Source organism: Anabrus simplex, chromosome 7 (genome assembly GCF_040414725.1).
Source record: "Anabrus simplex isolate iqAnaSimp1 chromosome 7, ASM4041472v1, whole genome shotgun sequence".
In the NCBI taxonomy this organism is placed as follows: Eukaryota; Metazoa; Arthropoda; class Insecta; order Orthoptera; family Tettigoniidae; genus Anabrus; species Anabrus simplex.
Window position 1 is genome coordinate 178,838,735 of NC_090271.1, and position 26,433 is coordinate 178,865,167.

Genomic DNA, 26,433 nt, shown 5'->3' on the forward strand with positions numbered 1-26,433 from the left:
CTCCAGGTTTATCAGTGATTTGAAGGTGTAATACCGGTATCAGCATTTACGTGTAGAACTTTCAACTAAGTGATAAGTAAAACCACCGTGCTACGAATAGCCAGTTCAGAGTGTGTCACAAGTTATTAACAACATATCTAAAGGTATAAAGTGGCAAGGAGGGATTCAGTTAAGTGGTAATGCAATATGCAGTTTTGTTTATGCTGCCGAACTGGGTTTAATGGCAGATGGTGTTGAAAGCCTGCAGTCTAATATCTAGAAGTTGAAAATAGGTGCAATGAGAATAATATGAGAATTAGCCTTTCCAAAATTAAAGTGATGTAAGTCAGTAAGAAAGCTAAAGGAACTGAAAGTGAGGTTGGGAATACAAAGCTGGTACAGGTAGATAATTTCAAGTATTTAGTATGTATGTAGAATGAACTTGATTAATGAAGTTGTATGCATAACACAGTTTCAGTGTTGGGGTCATATGAAGCAAATGTAGGAGGATATGTTAACTAAGAGAATAAAGGACTCGGTCATGGAGTGTAAGAGAAGTAGATGGAGACTAAGGCTGCAATGGTTACAGTGAATTTCTAATTATTTAAAGACAAGAAGTATAGAACTAAATGAGACTACAGGACTAGCTACAAACAGAGGATTGTGGTGGTGTTTAGTAAATCCACAGAGGCTTGCATACTGAATGAAGATGTACACTATGCATGATGTTTAGAGAGACTTTACTTGCTAGACATTACATCCTTGCTTCTGATTTCATATTTTACTTTATTATCCCAGCAAGAAAATTTATCTTCTTTTTTACTACGATACTAGAGACCAATGCTGGCTTCATCGGGGAGCAATTTTGAATTTGATGATGATGCTTGTTGTTTAAAGGGGCCTAACATCGAAGGTCATCGGCTCAATTTTGAATTTAGGGTGATAAATGTTTGCTTCCTGGTGTATGCACTGTACATAGCCCCGTGCTGATCTCTCCAAGTGCTCCTTTCTCCCTATGTGGCATTCCTGTACTTTCAATCAAATAACAATAAATCATAAACCATACCATTTATCCTAATTACATTTAAGGTTGATTATTTTATTGCAAATTATAACACAAAAATTCTAACTGAGAGTTACCTTTTTGCAGAGAGGTACTGTACCATGAAAATGCCTGTATTTTGAGCTTGAAGAGTATGAGGGTGAATGCAGAGCATGTACGGTACATTAAACTGGAGCAGGTACAGAGAGTGAGAGGTTTAAACTCCAAATTAATTTCATGTTCCTTTCAAACTGTTGATATATTACACAAAAGCAAGTTTATATCACCTCAGTAGAGTTGGAATTTGATCTGCATGAAATCCTCTCATACTCTTGTTGACAATGTCCCGTGTTGAACCCCTGGTCAACCTGCCCAGGTCAGGAAACAGCTTACTGCACCAAGGAACCAAATATCAATCCCTTGATGGGTGCTCCAGAAGGTCTGGAAGTTCTGGAATTTCCAGATGTTCTGGAAGGTCTTGGAGGTGGAATTGCAGGTTTAGCTTACTTGCGATAATGGGGTAAGCACACGTACAAGTCCCTCAGACTTATATGATGATTGAGTAATGTAGCGCAACGTGTAACTGACATTCATTGGGCCAATGAAGGGCTTAAAGAAATGCCAATATTCATGTAGAATGTCAATAAAATCAGATATAAGACATCCCTTTAAATGAACTGCACTTGTTTCTTAACTTGAGATGAAAATCAAATAACTCCAATGAGACTTTCTGCAGCTGAATGTCAATGGAGTTAAATCCACACAATTTTAAACAGAACTTGCACTTAGAAACTTTAAGCACATGAAAGCAAGAACAATCAATGTTCCGAATGTTTGTAGAATTTGAGGATGCAAACAATCGTAATGTGTTACTGTATTCAATATCGCTTTAATTTTATGCACAGTTGTTCAGACAGTTTATTCAATGAATGAACACTGCTAAATACGATAAAAATGTTATTAACACTAATTTATAATACACTCATTTCGACTGGATATTCAAAGTCAAAAGCCTCACTCATGAAATTAGTCTCATTCACAGGCACCTTCACATTTAAATGTGACACTAGTAGAACGTAAATGATCCAGTAAAATTAGTCCCGTTCACACAAAAGGTTGAATTTAAAGACGTAGAATAATATTACTATTCAATTCTTGAATAGTGAAAATTAGACCCATTCACACAATGTTTTCAATTCATAAATAATGTAAAGTTATTTCACACAAAGTCTAGCACTGTCAGTATATAGGGAGAATAATTTAAGAGTTCAGACTTCTGTTCGCATGCCGTGGGAATTTCCAAGCGAGCACCATATGGCTTGTATCAACACTGGTGAGATCAGAAGTGTTCACTGCCAGCGTGCAGCTGTTTAGTACTCTGTCCCTCAGTTCGTTAGAAACTATTGGACTTTTAAGGTGTGTTGTGAGGTTATTATCACGATGGTTAAATACACTATAGAGCAAAGAATAATTTTGGTTGAGTGTTATTTGCACAAGAAGAAGAAACCAGTTAAAAGGTGCCTTCAAAAATTCCGTAGACAATTTCCCAGTGCGACAGTACCATCAAAATATTACGTGCATCAGCTCGTTTACAAGTGGCATAGTACTGGTTCCATAATCAATAAGAAAAAGAAGTGAAAGAGAACAGCTCTCACACAGGAGAGGTTAGAAAATATACAGGCAAGACTCCAGGTCAGTCCACATAAGTCGCTTTGGAGAGTAGCCCAGGACAGTGGTATTTCACCTTCTTCAGCACATAATGCAACAAAATTGTTACATTTATGATCTTATTGGACTCATTCAGTCCATAACCTACTGTCTACAGATTTCAATGCAAGAATACGATTTTGCAATTGGCTAATGAATAGTGTCCACGACGGCATTGTGGATCCAAACTTTCTTTTTATGAGCAATGAAGCCTGGTTTCATTTGAGTGGATATGTCAATTCACAGAACAATAGAATCTGGGATACAGACAACCCGCACATTTTACAGCCAAGACCTCTGCACGATGTGAAGGTGAGTGTGTGTGTGGTGCGCTATCAGTGCCCGATGAATTATTGGTCCGATATTTTCTCAAGACACGATTACTTCTGACCATTATATTCACAACTTTCTGGAACCATTTTTTTGCAGAACTGACTGAAGAAGAGAACAGGTACAGCTATTTCCAGCAAGATAGTGCAACGGCCCATGCAGCATGTAACTCTATGAGACGGTTGTGGGAAGTGTTCGATGATGATCAGATCATCAGTAAAGGCTTATGGCCCCCTCGTTCGCCTGATTTAAGGACATATCATTTTTATCTATGGGGAAATCTTAAAGGAGTTTACAGGAATAATCCTCGAACTGCAGAAGAATTAAAAATTGAAATGAGGAATATTATGTGTTCTATCGGTGTCCATGAACTACAGAGTGTGTTTTGAAATCTCATTACAAGATGTGAAGCTTGCATTGCAACTGAAGGAGATCACTTTCAGCATCATCTGTAAATACTGGTGAGTTCAGTTTAATTTCCTAGTTGATTGATTAATGATTGATTGATTGATTGATTGACTGAATGATTGATTTGTTTGTTTGTTTGTTTGTTTGTTTGTTTGTTTGTTTGTTTGTTAGGCAAGGCTGTAATCTTTCACCTTTGCTGTTCGTAGTTTACGTGGATCACATATGAATAGTAACACAGTAAAGGTTTCCACCTATTCAATACTAATATGTATTTACAATATTATAAATTACATGGAACTAGTTTCGACCCACCTAGGGGTCATCATCAGCCATATTAAAGCATACATAAGTTTTTGTCGAATCCTAAAACATGCTATTTTTAACTGTAATAATTTATAAAGTGAAGTGTGGTAATGAGATGAGAAATGTTAGTATGGTACAGGTGAGTAGTAATTAATAATAATACGAGAAATATATATACAAAGAAGTTTGGAACAAAGTACAAGTGGTGTAAAAATATAAACTCATGGATATCAGTAGTTCTCGTACTAAAGAATACAATGTAATGTGCGTTGTGTTAAGGTCATGACACATGGTTAAAGATTTAATTTAATTTAAAATATTTTTTTCTTCCTTGTTTACTTTAATCACGTAAAGTCACGTGTATTCTGAGGTTACGCTGAACAGATAATCACTGAAAGGTCGAGTTAAATTGGAGAAATAATTAGCAAGTGAAAATAAGTTCTTTTTAAAAAAAAAGAAATTTTTTGTTTCATCTTTTTGACCAATCATGTAACTTAAGCATTTAAAATCTTGTTCCAGATTTTCCGGCATGATTTTACATGCGTACGAGCATCATTCTCTAAGCAAAATCAAATTTAACATTCAAATAATATTCGATAAAATATGACTTTTATGAAAACAAAATTTTGTCAGAATTAATAAGAATTCATTAACATGTACCATTCCATTTGCTTGAATTTTTGGATGTACAGCAAGAGTTAATGTAAAATTAAATTTTTTAGTGATCATCTCACACAATCAAAATTCTTAGAAGAACTGAATTATTTTATAATAAATCATCCACCATTAATTTGTATTTTAATGGTTCATTATTTACTGATATCTGCCCATCTCCTTGATCCATTTTATGGAACATGTCAATCCCTTACTGAGCACCCCTGAGGGTGTCTCGTGTCTCTAATATGTTAGTCGTGGCTTAAACGGGCAGAATATAGTAAGTGAGATTGAATCAAGGTGTCGTAAAGCTAATGCAGTGAGCTCGCAGTTGCGATCAGCAGTATTCTGTAAGAAGGAAGTCAGCTCCCAGACGAAACTACCTTTACATCGGTCTGTTTTCAGACCAACTTTGCTTTACGGGAGCGAAAGCTGGGTGGACTCAGGATATCTTATTCATAAGTTAGAAGTAACAGACATGAAAGTAGCAAGAATGATTGCCGGTACAAACAGGTGGGAACAATGGCAGGATGGTACTCGGAATGAGGAGATAAAGTCTAATTTAGGAATGAACTCGATGGATGAAGCTGTATGCATAAACCGGCTTCGGTGGTGGGGTCATGTGAGGCGAATGGAGGAGGAAAGGTTACCTAGGAGAATAATGAACTCTGCTATGGAGGGTAAGAGAAGTAGAGGGAGACCAAGGCGACGATGGTTAGACTAGGTTTCTAACGATTTAAAGATAAGAGGTATAGAACTAAATGAGGCCACAACACTAGTTGCACATCGAGGATTACGGCGACGTTTAGTAAATTCTCAGAGGCTTGCAGACTGAATGCTGAAAGGCATAACAGTATATAATGATAATGCTGATTTATTTATTTATTTATTTATTTATTTATTTATTTATTTATTTATTTATTTATTTATTTATTTATTTATTTATTTATTTATTTATTTATTACTGGTGAGTTCAGTTTAATTTCCTAGTTGATTTTATTTGTTTATTCATATACTTATTTGTCCAGCGCATCTATGTAGCCGGTGAGTTCAGTTTCGTTTGGTTTCTATGGGCATAATTATGCCGCTTCTTTGAGCTGACTATGCCTGCTTGTCATTGCAGGTACTGCGCTCGCTGTCTCTACTTCCCAGCACGCTTCATCCTTGGCACTCCACTCTGAACTTTTAAATTAATCATCCTGTATTACACACTTCTGTTTATGAAACAAATAACGTGAAGTTGTTTCACTTGAAGACTAGTATTACACAGTACATGAACAACCTTACATGAACAACCTAAGTGTCCGATGCACAATTTATGTTTGGAAAAATCTAAGTTCCTATTCAGTTTGATTCAAGAGAAAGCTAAGTGTCTGATACACAGTTTATGCTTGGAAAATTCTAAGTTCAATTATACAGGGTTTTAATCACTTGAAAAATGTTTATGTACTGCATTCACTGATTATACAGCAAAGTCCATTAACAGAAATGTTAAGTGATGCACAAAGTTTTAGTTACTTGGAAATATTCAAAGTATTATGCTCACTGGCTACACAGCTAAGTCTGTTAACAGAGAAAGATAAAAGTATTTCTTCTCACCAGTAGTTTGGTAGAGTATCACAGACCTCAACTTAATAACTTCGCCATCTCGTAGTTCTGAGAATGACCAGCAGTCAACCTCACATATCTGACTGTGGAATAAGACTGTATGTACTTTTGGCTGGCACTCATGTCTTACTTATACTTGATTTTGATCGATTAATCGGACATATTAACATGTTCACTGCATATTAGCAGAGTGTGACATGCCCGCCAACCTGAGCATAATATTTGTGTGGGACTCTTTTAAAAGTTGTAATTATCAAAGTTGTGTACGTTGGTAGGATGAGTTCTATCGAACATGGGTACTTATCCCACTCACGCGCCTGGTGCGTGACCCGCACAGTGGTTGAAATTGAGAAGAAATACGGGTCACTACATGGATCATACGCCACGCGTGTTGGTAGATTGTTGTGTATTATTTAACGCGGATAGCAAACAAATGCATAAAGTATGTTATAGACATAAATATATTCATATTTACACTTCTCTATTACAGAACTTGACAAACAAAAATGAAATACTTTGGCTAATTGGGTGGGTCTCATGATGTTGAAGTAACCACATTGTTGGCCATCTGAAAAAAATATAAATAAAATGATAACATAAGCATCACGACGCAGTCAAAAATTACTACTGCACGTTCTTTCAAGTTACTTATAAATGTGATGCAGGAATAAATGACAATTAGAAGTTATTTTGTGTTATACACATATATGATGCAAGAATAAACGACAAGTTCAGTTCTTTTACTGAACATATTGCAGTAGTGGAATTTATTTATTTCAAAAGCGGAATCACTCGTAATTGTCTTGAAGAATTAATAAACCGAAAATGCAGTGTCTTACCTCGCATTGAAGTGGTCTTGCTGCTCGATCATGTAAATGAATGATGATGTATAACGACAACTCTAGAGAAGAAATACACGGGAAACGGAATACGCATGCGCAAATATGGCTACGGATGAATCTGCTAGTAGACTGGACTTACACGATGTGCGGGATGACAATTAGAGCCTTTCTTACCATGCAGGAAACCTGTGATTTACATTTCCTAGCAACCGTCCCATGACGCGCTAGGCACGTGCTTATAAAGTAGCATCACACGCCCAGCGTGTGATCCGCACTGAATGTTTCAATAGATTATTCTAAAAATCTGTTTAACTGATCTATGTGCTGTAGCTGATCAATCAAACCAATTAAAACTGAAGGGTGGTGAAACAAAAATAATGGTTTTGCGTGGCATAACACCTATGTATAGTATTATTTAGTTTCCATTTAGTGTGTTAGCCTCAGCTATTGAATATTTAACAGGTCATTAAAGTAAGCTGATATTCATGTCCCTCTTTTAGAAAAGTAAAAGCAATACCTTCTTAATGGTTTCCTTTGTAAAATGAGGATAATGACCATTGTTTTTACAAACTATTGGAAAGGAAATCCAGACAGGCTATTGTAGTATATTTAGACCTTTACAAAACACAGTCAAGTGACATAATGGGTAGAGGTAGAGAAGGTACTTGAAGGGTATTTCATTACAAAACTTTGAAGTACTGTGCCAACAGATACTAACTGCTAGAAAACAGAGAAAAAAAGTGCCAACTTAATCCTCATTTTGTGTATGGTTGTTATTCAGAAGGCAGTATATGTACTGTATATTTACATTCACTGTTTCAGAATTTCAGTTACAAAAATGATTTATGAACTGATGCAAGGAAAACTTGGTGAAAGTTTAAACTAAATGATTATGGTAAGGTGACAGACAAAAAAACAGTGTCTAGTAAGAAATGCAGAAAATTGCTCAGTTACACTGGAAGTACAAGTAGTCTTCAATATCATCTTAAAAATATTCATGCTTTCCAAAGTGCATCTGTGCCTATCACTGTCATGACTAGTTCATCTTCTCAGTCAAAGTTGGCACACCTAATAAGGAAACTGAAATTACAAATAAACTAGCAAAGTGGACTGTGCAGAACAGTAGGCCGGTCAACATTGTCTCTGTTTGTGGTCTTGAAGGATTTTTATGGGGTGCTCTCATTTCTCGCACTTACCATCTTCCCTCCAGAGCCATGGTAACAAAAAACTGACAAGTTATATCATGAAGAAAGGTCAAAATTACTAGACGAACTGAAAGAAACAGAATTTGTTAGTCTCACGGGGGATTTTTGGTCTTCTATATCTAACCTTACCTACTTGGGGGTTACATCTCACTGGAGTGATTCATATTGGGAATATTGTAATTAAACATTACAAGTTAAACATATGACAGAAAACCACACTACCACTAATTGCACGAAAAAGTTTGAAGATGTAGTTTGTTAATGAAGGTTGGAAGATAAAGTGGCCAATGTCCATGATAGTGGTGGTGGTGGTGGTGATTATTGTTTTAAGAGGAAGTACAATTGGGCAACCATCCTCTATTAAGACCAATCAGAGAGAACTGGGTACAGATCTCTACACATGGTTATGAGGGTGTTTAGGGGTTGTAGTAAGGATGTAAAGGAGAGGGAATATAAGTCTCTGGTAAGACCCCAACTAAAGTATGGTTCCAGTGTATGGGACCCTCATCAGGATTATTTGATTCAAGAACTGGAAAAAATCCAAAGAAACGCAGCTCGACTTGTTCTGGGTGATTTCCGACAAAAGAGTAGTGTTACAAAAATGTTGCAAAGTTTGGGCTGGGAAGACTTGGGAGAAAGAAGACGAGCTGCTCGACTAAGTGGTATGTTACATGTTATGAGTCTCATTATGATAGCCGTATTGAAGTACAGAATGTAAAAAGTTTCAAACAAATTTATTAAAAACCACCATTCCAATACTTTACAATCTTTAAGTTTAAGATACAAATGTTACATAGATGTTAAAATGGCACATGTTTCACTTCAGCTTTGTAAGCAACTTCAGCCACACTTAATCTAAAGCTAAGTCACAACCCTGAACTGGGTTCCTCATTAAAATATAATACATGCTTTAATACAAGATAAAACGGTAATAAAAATCTAGTCTGTGGAGAAAGCGATGCCTAAATGTAACTAAAATTATATAATTCAATAATAATTATTCCATGAAAGAGACACAATACTTCTACATTGATGCTTCAAGTGACTTTTGACCTTATTACACAACTACTTGAAGTCAACAACTTTACTGTAATTCTACGTACCGTACCAAACCTGATTCTCATTCAACAATGTTCGAAGATTTATTTTTCGATATTTTAATTAATCCATGCTTCATTAACATCAACTAATTTTGTACAATCCAATTGTATGTTACATCATTATGACTATGCTTCGTTCTACAAATAATCAACTTGTACTTTTTTAGATAAACACTACTATTCATTATTCCATGTACATATAATACTATGACAAGTTTATTATTGAATTTTAGTTACATTTAAGCATCGCTTTCTCCACAGACTATATTTTTATGACTGTTTTAACTTGCATTAAAGCATGTATTATACTTTTTTTTTTTTTTTTTTTTTGCTTTATGTCACACCGACACAGATAAGTCCTATGACGACGATGGGATAGGAAAGGCCTAGGAATTGGAAGGAAGCAGCCATGGCCTTAATTAAGGTACAGCCTCAGCATTTGCCTGGTGTGAAAATGGGAAACCACGGAAAACCATCTTCAGGGTTGCTGACAGTGGGGTCGAACCCACTATCTCCCGATTACTTGACACTGGCTGCACTTCAGCAACTGCAGCTATCGAGCTCAGTATTATAAATTTAATGAGGAACCCAGTTCAGGGCCCTGACTTAGCTTTAGATTAAGTGTGGCTGAAGATGCTTACAAAGTTTAAGCGAAACATGTCCCATTTTAACATCAATGTAACATTTGTATCTTAAACTTAAAGATTGTAAAGTATTGGAATTTAAAGATAAAAATGTCATTGTTCCATACTGAAAAGTATCACAGTTAAAATTGAAATAATAAATAAAGAGGTTCAACCTATTCAATACAAAAGAATAAGAAATGCAGTGATTGTTTTTCATGTTTTAATCGGCTGATGATGACCTGGACTAGGGTCGAAACCGGTACCACTTCTACTTATTATTAAATAAGAATGTAATCACTGCATTTCTTATTCTTTTGTATTGAATAGGTTGAACCTCTTTATTTATTATTTCAACTTTAACAGTAAGTATTGGAATGGTGGTTTTTATTAAATTTGTTTGAAACTTTTTACATTAAGTGGTATGTTCCGAGCTGTCGGCGGGGAGATGGCGTGGAATGACATTAGTATTGTAACTAATCTCATGTTTAGACCCGTATTGAAATTTGCTATAATATGCTTACAGTCACCGTAATGTAGCAAATACCACGAGGTTGTAGTAGCAAAAAGGGACGTACCATCATTCAAATATTGTGAAATAAGAAACAAATCAACACCTCAAGATTTTCGGATTGACGTCCCTTTTTTACTAAACCCTAAAAAAATAAAATTAAAAAAAAAACTATTGCCAACGTAAAATCTGATCATCAAAACAAGACTAGTTCGATGAAACTACCTAAATTAGCATTTTACTGTTCAAAACTAATAAATCACAGTAGCATGCCTCAAAATGAATACCTGAAGCAGAATTCCAACATATCCAAGATTTTAATCTTCAGACACCAATAAGTTTTAACAAAAATTACGATTCAAATTTTAACATAAGAAGTCAATTTACAATTGTTTTTAATAAACTAGAACTTTGAAAAAAAATTAGCCAAATTTTCAACATTATGAAGATTTTACTGTGTTTTGGACATCAATGTCTTTAGAATTATGGGATATTCCAATTTTAGTTTTTTTTAGTATAGCCATTCATATGGAAAATTCTAAGTTCCCATGGAGGGAATTAGATATTTTTCACCAATAGAGCATGTCATTCATATTGTTAAATTATCAATGTGTTCACAGATTCATATGTTTATGTATTTTACTATTTAATTTTAGAATTATAATTAAGCACATATTTATCAAAGCAAATTAACAATGACAGGTCTTAACCTTGAGATGATTACATAGGCTGAGGATGCTTGAAATCAAGCGAAACAGGTCCCTAGTAGTGTTGTAGTATTATGAATTTCTAACAACATAAAATCAATTGTATTGAAAAGATGGAATAAAAAACACAATATTGTAAGCATATTATGACGTTAGTAGACGAATAAGTTTGGGTGGTGTCTTTAAAAGTAGGAAAGATCACAATATGAAGATAAAGTCACAATTCAAGACGACAGATTGGGCAAATATTCATTTATAGGAAGGGGAGTTAGGAATTGGAATAACTTACCAAGTGATATGTTCAATAAAACTCCAATTTCTTTGAAATCATTTAAGAAAAGGCTAGAAAAAACAACAGATAGGGAATCTGCTTCATGGGCAACTGCCCTAAATGCAGAGATTGATTGATTGATTGATTGATTGATTGATTGATTGATTGATTGATTGATTGATTGATTGATTGATTGATTGATTGATTGATTATCAAAGGAAATTATCTCTGCCGTCACGATGTAAGTAATGGAAAGGAACAAACAGGTGCAAATTATGTATGGCAAGATAGATAGGAAAATCAAAAGAAACACACAAAAGGAAAAACACGCCGAAAGCCAGTATGAGAAAAGGGAGAAATTAGAAATAAAGGACAATTTCCACATTTTCATTCACTGCTGTCTGCAAATAGATTGGCTCTCATCTCATCAATTCAAGTTCTTTTACATTAATTTATTCAGAGCCCCCAACAAGCTATTATGTATTACTATCAATCCTTATACCTACATATGACTTGATCTGCCATTATGACGATTGATCACCAATATAATGTTAAAAATTCATGGAAACATCACAAAAGGGACAACAGACGTCACTTTTTTACAGAATCATGGAAAATAGTTCCCTCTGAGCTAGAATGTTCTACAAATCAATAATATTGTAACACAGAATTATGACACAAAAAGATTTCCTAATGGCATACATTTTACAGTTGTTGAGGAGTCCCTGCTATTTCTCACAATTAAAATTCTGAGGTATTACTTAATTGTGTATATATGATGAATGCAAGTAATAATCCTAGCTATCTCATAGTTCCTTAGATCAATTCATGAAGAAAACATTGGGCTTCTTCTAATAATGTTATGGCTTTACATCCCACTATTACTTGTTTACGGTTTTTGGAGACGCCGAGGTGCGGCAATTTAGTCCCACAGGAGTTCATTTACATGCCAGTAAATCTACCGACATGAGGCTGACATGTTTGAGCACCTTCAAATACCAGCGGACTGAACCAGGATCGAACCTGCCAAATTGGGTTCAGAAGGCCAGCGCCTCAACCGTCTGAGCCACTCAGCCCAGCAGAGCTTCTTCTATAACAAAATATGTTAAGTTTGGGTACAACAGTTATAGCTACAGAAAATAAATTGGCAAAAGTGCAGATGAAAATGTAGAGAACAAAATGTTAATTTGGAATGTTTAAAAGAATAATAATAATTTTCATGTAGCTATTTCTAGCCAGGTGCAGCCCTTGTAAGGCAGACCCTCCGATGAGGGTGGGTGGCATCTGCCATGTGTAGGTAACTGCGTGTTGTTGTAGTGGAGGGTAGTGTTAGGTGTGGTGTGTGAGTTGCAGGGATGTTGGGGACAGCACAAACACCCAGCCCCCGGAGCCATTAGAATTAACCAATGAAGGTTAAAATCCCTGTCCCGGCCAGGAATCGAAACCTGGACCCTTGGAACAGAAGGCCAGTACTCTGACCATTCAGCCAACGAGTCGAACGTTTAAAAGAATAAAAGCATAACAAACAAGATAAGAGGAAGTGTACTCAATTAATTATTTTTCAATCAATACACAGTAGTAAATGCTCACCAGCTGATGGTACAGCATATTTGCTTCCACCATCCTGTCTGATTTCACGAAGTCCATGATAGCTGTTTAAGACTCAATGGTGTTATGTTTGCAAGTGCAAGGAAATATTTCAGTTTTCAGCCTTTATGGCCTTTTCTTAGTCAACCCTGTCGTTCTTTGAGGGATCGGAACTCTGCTTTGCTCTCTTTCGATTAATACTAAGAGTTCATGACTGTCCTTGTCTCTTCTATGACATATTGTTCCCTCTTCCTATGTTAACGTGTCATGTGTATATATCCAAGTTCCTATTAATGATTTTGTTCATCAGTTATTTCCTCTTTCTATTATCTGTGCACCACACCAATAGTCATATGCTTCTATTTTCAGAATAGACAGCCAATTTCTATTAAGCCAGTTACATCACTCTAGACCAATGGTCCGCAAAGTCAGGGGATACATCTATAAAACGTCCCACAGAGGGCCACAGCCATAATCTTATTCTTAATTCACATAATGAATATACTTTGAAACTATATATATATTAATTTGTGTTTTGACAGAAGTATTGCCATTCAGAAGTCATAATGATCTCTCAAATGTTAAAAATATTCTAACTTGAACTAAGTAACACAGATGAGAACTAGTGAAAAACTTCTTCATTCTCACATAATTGTACAAGCAATTAAGTATTTTCTGAGTTAGCTGTAATATTCAATCCTTAGTACATTTGAGTAATACAAATACAGGATTATTTAGTATAAAACTGTTGAAAATTGGTGTGCTTTAACGATATTATCATTTAGACTTTCACGGCCCGTGTCACTATTCATGATGTATATTTTGGGTTTGTGTCGTGTAATTAACTTTATAAACACTCTCGACGCGTTTCAAAAGGAATCCTGCCTTTCTTCATCATGAGACAAGCATCAAAGGTTACTAGGAAAAAGCAACAAGGAACTTAAAATGGTGTCCTAAAAAGGAAGCCATTTTAGTCCCATGCTAGAGACAACAAATAGCAACAGCAAAGCATCATTCTCTAATGGTGCTGATAGTGGGTAGCCATGATTCACTGATGTTGTAGCCTGTATCGCGGTTGAAATTAACTGGGTGTTTACGTATTTCAACCACCTCCCTGATGATTCTTGGGTGATATTGTTTTATATGGGCAAGAATATCCACTTCTTGGAACATTACATCATGACCAGGTGTTAAGGCATGATCACCAACAGCTGATTTATCAGGTTGGTTGAGTCTGATACACCTGGTATGTTCTTTGATGCGAGTGCATACCGTTCTCGAAGTCTGCCCAATATAAACCTTGCCGCAAGTGCAGGGAACTCTGTAGATACCAGGTTGTTGCAATTTAGGCAAACTGTCCTTATTTGGTCACAGAATTGCCTAATCTTAATTGATGTTCCAAAAACAGTTCGTACATGGTAGCTATGTAATATTTTAGCAATACGATCCGTCGTGTTATGTATGTAAGGTAGGTAAGCACTTCCTTTTTACATTTTTCCTTAACAGCCGTCCGATTATGTGTCGATTTCAGAACCATAGAAATCAAAGCTTCGCTGTAACCGTTACTCTCAAAGGCAGTTCTCAAGGTGTTAATTTCCTCTTGTAGAGCTGACACTTCACAAATCCTCCTGGCCCTGGTAGTTAGAGTTGTAAGGATACCATGTTTCTGGGCAGGGTGATGGTGAGAATCTGCAGGGGGATATCTATTGGTGTGTGTAGGCTTACAATAAATGCTGTGTCCTAAATATCCATCCTCTTTCTTGGTAATGAGAACATCTAAAAATGGTATTTTGCCATCAGATTCCATTTCCATGGTGAAACAAATGGCAGGGGATTAAGGTGATCCAGGAAATGACCAAGATTGTCTTCACCTTCCGTCCAAATAACAAACATATCATCCACATATCGCCACCAGAACTTCAGTAAGTTCTGAATTTGCATTTTTTTGTCAAGTGCATCATTTTGTTTCATGATCATGCACAGATATACCGATAATTCATTACAGTAGTACGACCGACCGACTGACCAGTCAGTCAGTCAGTCAATCAATCAATCATCTGCATTTAGGGCTGTTGCAGCAGCAGCAGCAGCAGTTGTTTGGTTCCTTGACAGAATGGTCACCATAGTGGCCTTCAGTTCAAAGGAGCCTGGGTTCAATTGCTGGCCAGGTTCGAGATTTTAACTTTGTCTGGTTAATTTATCTAGCTTGGGAGCTGGGTGTTTGCATTCATCTTAATAACATCTTCATATACATACAAATCACAATACAAACCACCACACGCAATAGTGACTGCATCCCTCTACAATGGATTAGCATCAGGGAAGACACTTGACCATAAAAATGGGCTAAATCCATACAAAGTGCTCACTCCAGATAACTGGGAAAAGGCCAAGATTATGATTATGATGATGATGATGATGATGATTATTATTATTATTATTATTATTATTATTATTATTATTATTATTATTATTATTATTATTATTATTATTATTATTATTATTATTATTAAATTTTCTACTGCTGTTCTCAAGTGTTCTCGAGGCTGAGGGAGCCACCCTTACTCAATTCAGTTTTGGCTGGGTGCCCTTTCTGAAGTCAAGCAATTTTTCATGTGAATATCCTAAACCCAAGTCACAGTACTCGAAGACCAGCCATACAGGTAGGAAGGCAGCAACAAAACTACTGCATTATCATGCCTCTCAATATATCATCATCATCATCATCATCATCATCATCATCATCATCATCATCATCATCATCAATTAGATGGATAGATCATAACAGAAGATCACATGACCCTTGCTACTGTTGCTGCTGCTGCTGTTGTTGTTGTTGCTGCAAAGTAGGGTACAAGTAGTATGAAGGAAGGAAGCAAGGAAGAATAAAGGGGTACAAGAAATTTTTTAATCCAGATGGTGGTTGCAATATATAAAGTTTGCAACCATTGCTCAAGGCGGCAGATAATCCAAAGAGCCATAATATAAAATCAATGAACAGCAAGCAAGTAGCACAAAAGAGGTAAGTCATGATATTTCCAGTCCTAGCCACTCCAGTTGATTAGTGGTAACTCAGGTATACTGCCCAGTATTGATGATAAGGTAGGTAGAGGTAGTTTACAAACAAAATGAAAGCTTGTTAGAGCTCATAGAAAATACAGATAATGTGAACATAATGGGCGATTTCAACAAGAATATAACTACAGGTACATGAAAGAAAAGCTAATCAGGTAGCGCACTCTCTTCATGACAGTGCAAAATGGGAGGAATTACAGAATGGAATAGCTGAGGCTGCTCTGAAGAAGTACTGGGAAGGAAACAGTTTGGGCTGAGGAGGACATAGATGACTCATGAAATCATGAATTTATTAATAAAAGAAATAAAGAGGGAAAGGTATGGAATAAAGAAATGTACAAAGAAATTAGAAATTGGGTCAGAACAGAATATCATGAAAAGGAGAACTGGATGAAGGAGATAAGTGAGATTATAGGACAAGATCAGAGTGAAAGAGAAAAAGGCATATTTTAATAACAGAGCCTTACAACACACACCATAAACCTTCAGCGTTGAACAGGAAGTTTTCCATTTTATTCTTGACTATGAAACTTCTGGTTTATGAGCACTGGAAAGAATACATCAAAGATGTATATGAAGGAAATGATGTAAGCAATAGGACCAACTACACTGAAAAAGAACATGAAACAGATGAAGCTAGAAAGAGTCCCTCAAGCACACCTTTTGAGTTTAACGCAGCACAGCCCCTGGGAAAAGAAAGCAGCCAATCTAAGTAACATTCTGGCTAAACTTCTTAAACACTCTAAAACATTGCGTTTTATTGACTGGTGTCAGATTGCTATGAAAGTGGCATAATTTCCTCCTGGCTTCATTAAAAGCAGAACTCTTGCACTACCAAAAAAGAGAAATGCCAGGACTGTTCAGCTTACCAAACTATCAATCTCAATATCATTAAGAATAAACTGAAATGAAAGTTAGAATACTGTAACGATAATCACCAGTTAAGTTTTCAGTCAAGGAGGGGTACTAGGTAAACCATTCTGGTATTATGTTTAATTTTAGAGAGAAGACTTGAGAACAGGAACGTACACATAACCTTTGTCAACTCTGACAGAGCTTTTGACAATGTGGACGACAAAGCTTTTGACAATGTGCACAGGAAGCATCTTTTCCTAAGAATGCGAAAGATAGAACTTGATTGGAAGGGTGGATGTCTCGTAGGTACTAAATTTATGCAGAAAGCAGAACAATGATTTCAAAATTGATGGGACTAAATGAAATGCCAAAATAAGAAGAGGAGGTAGGCTAGGTTGTCCAATCTCTTCCTATCTCTCCGATATGTTCATCAAAGAAGCCATCACAGGCATAAAAATGGTAAGATCAAAATTAATGGTAAACAAGTGGATTCCGTAAGATTCATCATGATACAGACATACTGACAGAAAATTTAGGCAAATGGAATCTCAAAATAAATGCAAAGAAAACAAAAACCATGACATTATGTATCCAGGCAAACACCTATAACAGACAACAAAATTGGTCCTGATAAAACTGAACAAGTGAAACCGTTTTGCTATCTTGGAACCCAAATCATGAGCGATAATCAGAGTCAACCAGAAGTGACACAAAGAATAGCAATGGCAAAGAGAGCCTTCCAAAATAAAAGGCATCTGCTGGCCAACAAACATATAGATATTCAAACTCAGAAGACCTTTGTGAAGATCTGGATATAACAGGTGCTTTCGATAATGCCTGGTGGCCAAAAATTTTATCCCAAAGAAAAACAAAACAATGTCCCAGAAATTTATATAAGATAATATAAGCCTACTTTCAAAATCGTAAAGTTACACTTAAAATTGGAACTGCAGCCAGTACCAAACATGTAGTCAAGGGGTGTCCACAGGGACCCAGTTGCAGCCCTGGATTTTGGAACATTTTGTATGATGACCTCCTGCGGCAGCTTCTCCCGACAGGGTGTGACGTCATTGTCTACGCCGATGATGCCCTTCTTCTAAATGAAGCTGACAATCTACAAGAACTCAATGCATGTGTAAATGCAACCATTGATATCTTCCACAATTGATGGGAGAACAAACTCCATTTTAATCCAAAAAAGACCAAAGCTATAGTAGTCACTAGAGGAAAGAAAAAGAAAATTCCAAAAATAATTAAGAATGGTTACAGAATAACCTTGTAAGATCATCTCCTGTATTTAGAGGTTATGCTAGATAAACACCTCACTTTTAGGGCTCATTTCCATAAGCTGAAAAACAAAGCCACCAAGTTCATACAACATATAACTGCTGCCTGCAGGCTTTCATGGGGACTCTATTCTGACGTACTGCGAGTAATCTACAACACAGCCTTCATACCATGGATTTTATACTGTGCCTCTTCATTCTGCTTTGTACTGGAAAAGAAATGGGCTCACAACAATTTAATGCAACTTCAAAGAGGATTTGCTCTTCGAATTTCCCGCACCTACCACACAACGTCCACTGATAATGCACTACGCAGGAATTCAACCATTATTTTTGACTGCAATTTGTAGGGCTGAGCTTACTTTACTCAAGAAAAATAGAATCTCATCAGTGCCCATTATCAAGATCACTGTGGAGGAACAGAGCAATTATTTTCAATCTGGACATCCTAGAATCTTTAAGAAACTTGTCAGCATTAGTTGCTCAAGCTCTCACGACTCTATAATATATACACATGGCTCACGCATAACGGACAATGATGAATATGACTAAGTTGGACGTGCCTTCATGGTATATGAAAACGATCTTGAAATATTTTCAGAACAACATAAGCTTTCTTCAGACTGTTCAGTTTTTCAAGCTGAACTTTCGGCCATAAAGTCAGCACTGCACTGGTGCATAGATAATGGCAAAAATGCAAAGGTATACAGAGACTCACAAGCAGCACTAGACACAATAAATGACAAGTATAATTTAAATCCAATAGCTGCTGATATAAGATTCATAATCAAGAATGGCCCCCACATGTATTTATGCTGGGTTCGAGGACACACGGGGACAACTGGAAATGAGAAAGCAGACCTGTTAGCAAAAGAAGCTGCAAAATCTGTGATGGAAGTATCATATGATAAAGCTCTGATATGTTACCTGAAAAGGAAGCTTAGAAATCACACCTCTTCAGTGGAATAACATCTGGACCACAGGCACAAAAGGATCCATAACGAGAGAACTGTTCTTTCCTTCCAGCATCAATTCCAGTGCAAAGTGCTTATGCCTAATTTTGTGCTTATACAATTTCTATCAGGCCATGGCAAATTTAAATCATATTTCAAGCGATTTAAGATCAATGTCTCTGATGATTACTTATGCTTTTGTGGATCCTCTCAAACAGTGCAGCATTTAATTTATGATTGTCCTGCTTTTGAAAGACCAAGATATACCCTAGTATGTCACCTGAACTTTTGTGACACTGAAATGAACAAATCTCTATTTCATATATTTAAAAAACAATGTTGTTATAATAATTTTTTAACTTTCATCCACTGCATCTATAATAAGCTTTCATCATAATGTTCAATCTGTTGCAAATTGTATGTAATTGTTAAACTATAGCCCTAATATGCTTTTGCACAAGAGGGTTCCCTTATATTTTCATTGGAAATCCAATAAATAATAAACCTTTGTATGGAGTGTGCTTCAGTATGGTTGTGAAAGCTGGATATTAGGAGAATAGGAAGAGAAAAGGTTTGAAGCAATTGAAATCTGGATCTGGAGAAGAATGCAGAAGATAAGTTGGACTTTAATAAAGAACAATACCAAAGTCTTTATAGTATTAGGAAAAAATTGCATTCTGCTCACTGAAATTGAAAAAAAGGAAAAATATGTCAGCGAGTGAAGATAACTGAGGCACAGTGGTGACAGTGCAGATGGGACCAGCAGTGAGCAAAATAATAGGGCCAGCAAATTGTTTAGGCTCATGATAAGGAAGCTCCTAAAAGAAGTTGGAAGATGGTTAACAATGGGCCAGGTGCTCAGAATAATCTGGAAGTGAGAACTACTAGAATTTTGCATGGGCCTATATAAGAGTGCAGCTTTGGGAGTGTTGGATGAATCTCAAGTGAGTTAATCTTGAGTGTACAAGACAGCTGCAAGTCCGTGATGAATCATTCATTGGGAGAGATTCCATTAGACTGCTACATGGAGTTCAAGTAAGGCTTGTTAGTTGTAACTATTCTGGAACAATACTGCGCACTGAGAAGCTGAGTGGAGAACAAGATATCGATATGCTAGTGTGTACTGTGATTGCCCAAGTGAGTGTGTGTAAGTGAATAATGAAAAGCACTGTGGAGTGGAAAACTCAAACACGAGTGAACTTGTAATTAAATGGAAACAGTAGTTCAATAAATGTAATGGATGGCAAAACATGTAATCTCTCTATTTACTAATTTTAGTTTTGCGGTGGTGATTATTATTTTAAAAGGAAATACAATTAGGCAACCATCCTCTATTAACAATAATTAGAGGAAAAACATAGAAGGGGTCCAACACTTTGAAAAATTAAGGCATCGGTGAAAGGAAAACAAGGGCCACGAAGGGCATGAAAATGACAGACACCTAGGATTAGCAAACCTAATATCGTCAGGCTCATAAAAGAACAAGAGTTGAACAAGGGAGGTCGGATAGGATAGATGAAAGTGAGAACCCTGACACAAGTAAGTGGAAGCAATGCCAGAGCTCATCTAAGAGCCCCTGGGGCCCCTTTCAGATGCCTCTAACGACAGGCAGGGGATACCATGGGTGTTATTCTACTGCCCCCTCATAAACCATCACAATAATACCAACAATAATAAAAACAGCAATAACAAATTTTCTTCAGCTTACCCCAGGTATTTCTGAGGTTGCTGAAGCCACCTGGTTCATTTTCGGTTTTGGGCAAGGTTTTAAAGCTGGATACCCCTTCCGACATTGCATGATTTTTCAGATGAAAATTCCAACCCTGAATCAACCTAAAATTGATCTTGACCATCCAGGTGGAACCCCAACAGCTAAGCTACTACACCCCTAATTTCATCTGGTCTGCCTGCATTTCAATTTTAAAGTTCCATTTCATTCAATTAGATGGCAGAGAAACCAGGACTCTTTTGGACAACCTCTGGCTAAGCTTCAATTAATTTCCTAAGGTATATCAAACATGTTATAAGAGATCTTTTACATCATCATACAACACGGAGGGCCAAATGCAGTTTTCTGCAACTTTCAAAAATCAGATTGTGACCGTCAGGTTTGAACCCACAATTTGGGAATCTGGAGGTTGACACTCTACCACTGATTCACAGGGAGAACTACCAAACTGATCTTATCCCAATTCTTCAACTAGACTTTCTATACTTCTGTTTTGTTTTGAAACATTGTTAGTGTGAGGTACCATATTTATGCAAATAATCCCTGCACCCTAAGTTTAGGAAGGATCATTTTTTAAAAATGAAATGAACTAAAATTCTTTCCATCGAAAGAGTACAGTAACTTAGCACGTAGTCCACATCGTCTTTACGCAAAAATGAACATGTAAATTTACGGATATAACTGCTTTGCCTGAACATATTTGAGATGATAAAACACATTATCACTGCTACAAAATATATTTGCCATGAAAATTAGCAATAGGCAATAGACTCGATTCCCTGTAGATCGGAAGATTCATTGTCTCTTGCATCACTAGAACCCTCTCCGAAACTACTAACAAATTTGTCACACTCCGCGTCTAAAACATTTTTCATACGCAGTCTCTTTTTACTCGGAAATTAACATGACCAGCAGTGGATAATTCTTTTCATGAAATGTAAACACTTGAAAAAGACTCACCGGCAAACACTGATGTTAGTTTTGCGATACAGTGAAACCTCGTTAATTCGAACTCTTTGGCACGCAAAAATCTGACTTCGAATTACGTAATTTTGAATTAACTGCCAACTTGTGCTTCAGAAATACTAACCCCTGCTGCATCACAAAATATTCAAGACTGGTTACTGCATGCAAATAACACTGATTCACAGTATAAACCTTTCAAATGCCACGGAATTTACTTTTCCAAAATGTATCCAGCAAGGTGCATTTACAGTATTCAAATAATGCATTTGGATAACTCAGTGACAACCATAACCTCACACAACGAACGAAAGAAAACACGATTCAAAGACGAGGACAAATGCTGGCTCCCCTGTGCAAGTGCTTTATTTTTTGGATTATTGTACTGTTTGCATTTTTAGATGCCTTGTACTTGCACAGAAAGTACCTAATGCCCTTAAAACATCGTGGCTTTTCGAGTTTTCCTATGATGAGGGGAGGAGGAAGTTTTTCGCTTCTGTCTGCATTGCGACACAATAAAGTGGCCGCATCTCCTTTAAAAACGTCCGTTTTGGCTAGGCATAAAATACAATGCAGTTTCATTGGCATTGACAGTATCGTTCGGTGCGTACAAATTGATTATAATTATGAGCCACACTTTTTGCCAACTGTCGGCATCGACAGTGTTCGCAGGTTCAGCTTTTCCTCAGACTACCTGTTATGTGATATTGTGGCGTTCCTTAAAACGCTGAATGCAAAAGAATTACGATTTCACTCAAACTTGGCAACCATAAAACACATTGTTGACACACCAAAGTGAAAGAATGCGCAGAAAGCTACCCCTGCATGTTCCAGAAGACGCATTCTATCTTAAAATGGAGAAATTTTGAATTTAAATTACGTTGTAAAATACAATTTTTTTAAATGTAAATGCAGTTTTAAATTAAAAGTCTGAATTATTTTACATTTAAATATGACATATCGGGGCAGTTTTCTTTCATCTGCAGTTACACAAAGCATTACTGTACATCCAGCATCGAAAATTTGCCAACCTTGATGCAAATAAAATCCGCACCCCAATATCATGCCTCTTTTTTTTTTTAATGTGGGGATTATTTGCGTAAATACAGTATTATTCTAATAATGCAAATATACTATACTTGTCTAAATCCTCCAGACCACCTTGTTTAGAGTTCCATATTCCAATGAAACTGATAATTCAAATAATTTGAAGTACTGAAAAACTTTATGCAACCCTAGCCAGAAACCATCCTCAAGCAATGAACTAATTTTTCTAATTTGCTTTTTGTCCCACTGACACTGGCAGGTCTTATGTTAACAATGGGATAGGAAAGGATAGGACTGGGAAGGAAGCAATTGTGGCCTTCATTAAGTTCTGAAGTGAAAATGAGAAACCACAGAAACCATGTTCAGGACTGCTGATAGTGGGGTTTGAGCCAATTATTTCCCAAACACAAGCTAACAGCTAACTGACCCAAACTGTGTAGCCAACTTACTCAGCAAAGCAATGAATTCTGATAGTAGATAACTGTATACAGCATAACATGAAAGATGTTGTACTAATGGATCAGTTCTTAAGATCCTAAGAATCTAATAACATAGATGTTCAAGCCAATAGACAAATTGACAATTGACAATTGACAAATCTGGAAACATTTTACAGGTAGCAACCCAGTAAACTGCAAAGGCCAAGAGGATAAAAGGTGAAAAATCTGCTATTGGTATCAGACAGTGTATTCTTTATGTGCCACACAGTTACACCTATAAATTAGACTTTAATTAGGATGAATTATTGTATTCCTGATCCATACTCCAGATTTAAACTATACCTATTCAATTTCCATTAATTCCATTGTTAATACTTTGTAAATGTTTTAATTTCACATTAGACTCACAGAAGTTAAACAAGAAAACCCAATTTACAAACTTTTTCACTTATTTTATTTCACTCCTTCAGAAAAATAATCAAAATATTACATTGTCACAACAGATGACTTGAAAGAATCTGTGATTTACTCACATACACATCCATTGATGTTATTACAAACATTTGATCAACTACTTGATTATTGACGTAATCAATCACTATCCTCGTCCGTGGGAAACGGCAGTTACCTAAAATCAATGCGACATTTTGTGAATCTAGTGAGGAGGTAACAGTTGAGTATATTACAGCTGTAGTTACCACAATACAAAGCAAAACATGTTTCACAGATCTTTGTGCTATTAATGTATTTTAGAAATCGTCTTCATCCCAAAAATACCACCCAGAGTACAAGAGAAAATACTTTTAGATTCAGCATGCAAGTCTATGTTACATTAAATGTAAACCATTTACAATGAGGGGTGATCACCCAATGTTGTAATAAAATTATTGGTTTACTCCTCCAAGTTCTTTCTTAATTTAAAGGTAGTCCCACTTTTTCCAAGCATTTAATTATCAATTTTATAATGACATTCCCTTATTGAATAAAATGTGTTTTATATTGTACCCAGGAAGAAATATATTTTTGTTAATACTACATTTTCTGCCTGTTGCTATTTCTCAATAGATGTAATACATTTGCATGTCTCTAGGCACAGGTCAGAGTAAAATGTAGCTTCTACTGAAGTCTCAATCACATTTATGGCTGTGACTGAACAGAAGCTGCTGAAGAGCTGAGTAATGGCGTTTAGAGCATAACTAGTGCATCTGGATGTTATGAAAGGTGCGATTCACAAAGCTGGTAATGTTGCAATGGCACTTTCTGGTCCTGCAAGGAAGGCAATGACAAACTACTTCATTCATCGTGCTGTGTATGCCTTATATGGAACTGCCATTATTTTTTGCAGTTTGCTCTGGTGGTGCTCTTTGGGGATCCAGCCAGCCTCTGGGCTGATGACTTAACAGACAGAAGATGCTATATTTAGGGATCAGGAATAACTTTGTTATCAGTTCTTTCACTCTTGTGCATATATTAATATGCAAGGCTAAAATGTCAGAAATAACGGGTAAGGGCAGATTGGACTGGTTCAAGAAAGAGACAGGAATGCAACAGGATAACATACTTTCCCATTACTTTTTATTTCACTTATGGAAGTGATTATAAAGGAAATAAAGAGGTAGGAAATGGAGATCTCAAAGCTTTGGTCGTTGCTGATGAAATAGCTGTATAGGGAGAGATAGAGGTAGAGGTACAGAGAAAATTATATGAGTGGAACTCCAAGTTTACCACCTGACAGTAAGTACGAGCTAGACGGTAGCAATAAGTATGAGTATAATATCTACCCAGTGCAAACTTATGCTCAAGTGAGAGAAAATTGAATGTGTGGAAGCCTTCAATTACCTGGGAAATACAAAATCAAGTCCTTCTGCCAAGTGCAGGACCTAGTATGGGATAAGGGAGTTCCTGTGAGAGCTAAGCAGACCATGTTTATAACATAACTCCAGCCAATCACGATAAACAGCCCAGAGTGCTGCATAATTAATAAAGGAGAACTGAGCAACTTGCAAGTGTGTGAAATAAAGTTTCTATGGTCAACCATGCAGACAACTAGAAGAGATAAAATTAGGAATGAGGATGTCAAAGAAGAGATGCAGGTGGACCTGTAAGAGACTGAGTGCTTCTTGATTCAATTTGTTTGGACATGTGAAGAGGATGAGAGAGAACCAAACACCAAGACAAGGCAAGGATAGGAATGTACAGGAGAAAAGACCAATTAGATGACCCAAGAAAAAGTGGCTGGATTAGATCAAAGATGATTTGGAAACTATATGAGAAAAGTGGAAAACTATTAGACAAGAAGTGTGTCAAGATAGAACAAAATCCAGGCAAATTGTTCATAAACATCCTACCCGGCTCGCTGGAAGGATACAAAGATAAAGATGATAATGATGTTGATGATGACAATGACAACAATAATAATAATCGTATGGCCTCAGCTACCGTTTGCAGACATTTCGATTTGACGCCACCTGGCTGTCTGCTCGTCAATTTCGACGTTCCGGTTTACTCTGTCTGCCATCTAGCGGACCTAGAGTAAACCGAATCTCTCTTGGGCGTCTATGGCTGAGATTTTAATTAATTTTGTCGGGTAAATACCAAATGTATCACCAGAGATCTTTTACATGCCGACATCGTACGACATGGAGTGTCGATTGGACTTTTTTCCGCCCTTCAAAAATCCGACTACCTCTGCCGGGTTTGAACCCGCTATCTTGGGATCCGGAGGCCGACACTCTACCACGGATCCACAGAGGCAGCTATGACAACAATGATGATGATGATGATGATGATGGGAAACAATGAAACAATAAATTAACAGTTTACATTTTAAAATATATCTTCTTAGATTTTATTCTGAAGGGTGTGATTAGTGCAGTGGTTTCGCTGTTGGCCTTTCACCTCGAAGGCTGAGATTTGAACACTGATTGGGCCCAGGGTAGGAAATTTTATCCAAAAAATCATGTAGAACCAGGAAAGGGATCTGTCCTCAAGTGATGGTCATGATTTTTGTTTCAAGAGGAAGTACAAATAGATAATCATCCTATGTGAACAAATTGGAAACAAAAATGAAAATGAAAAAAGACTATTTATTCAATGGGGGAATTCAAAAATGAATTAAAAGTAAACCAAAAAGTTTTTTGTTAAGCAAAAATGAATGCAGGCAGTGGCAAAGCTCTTGAAATTTAAATGTGCATGATTAATCCACTCT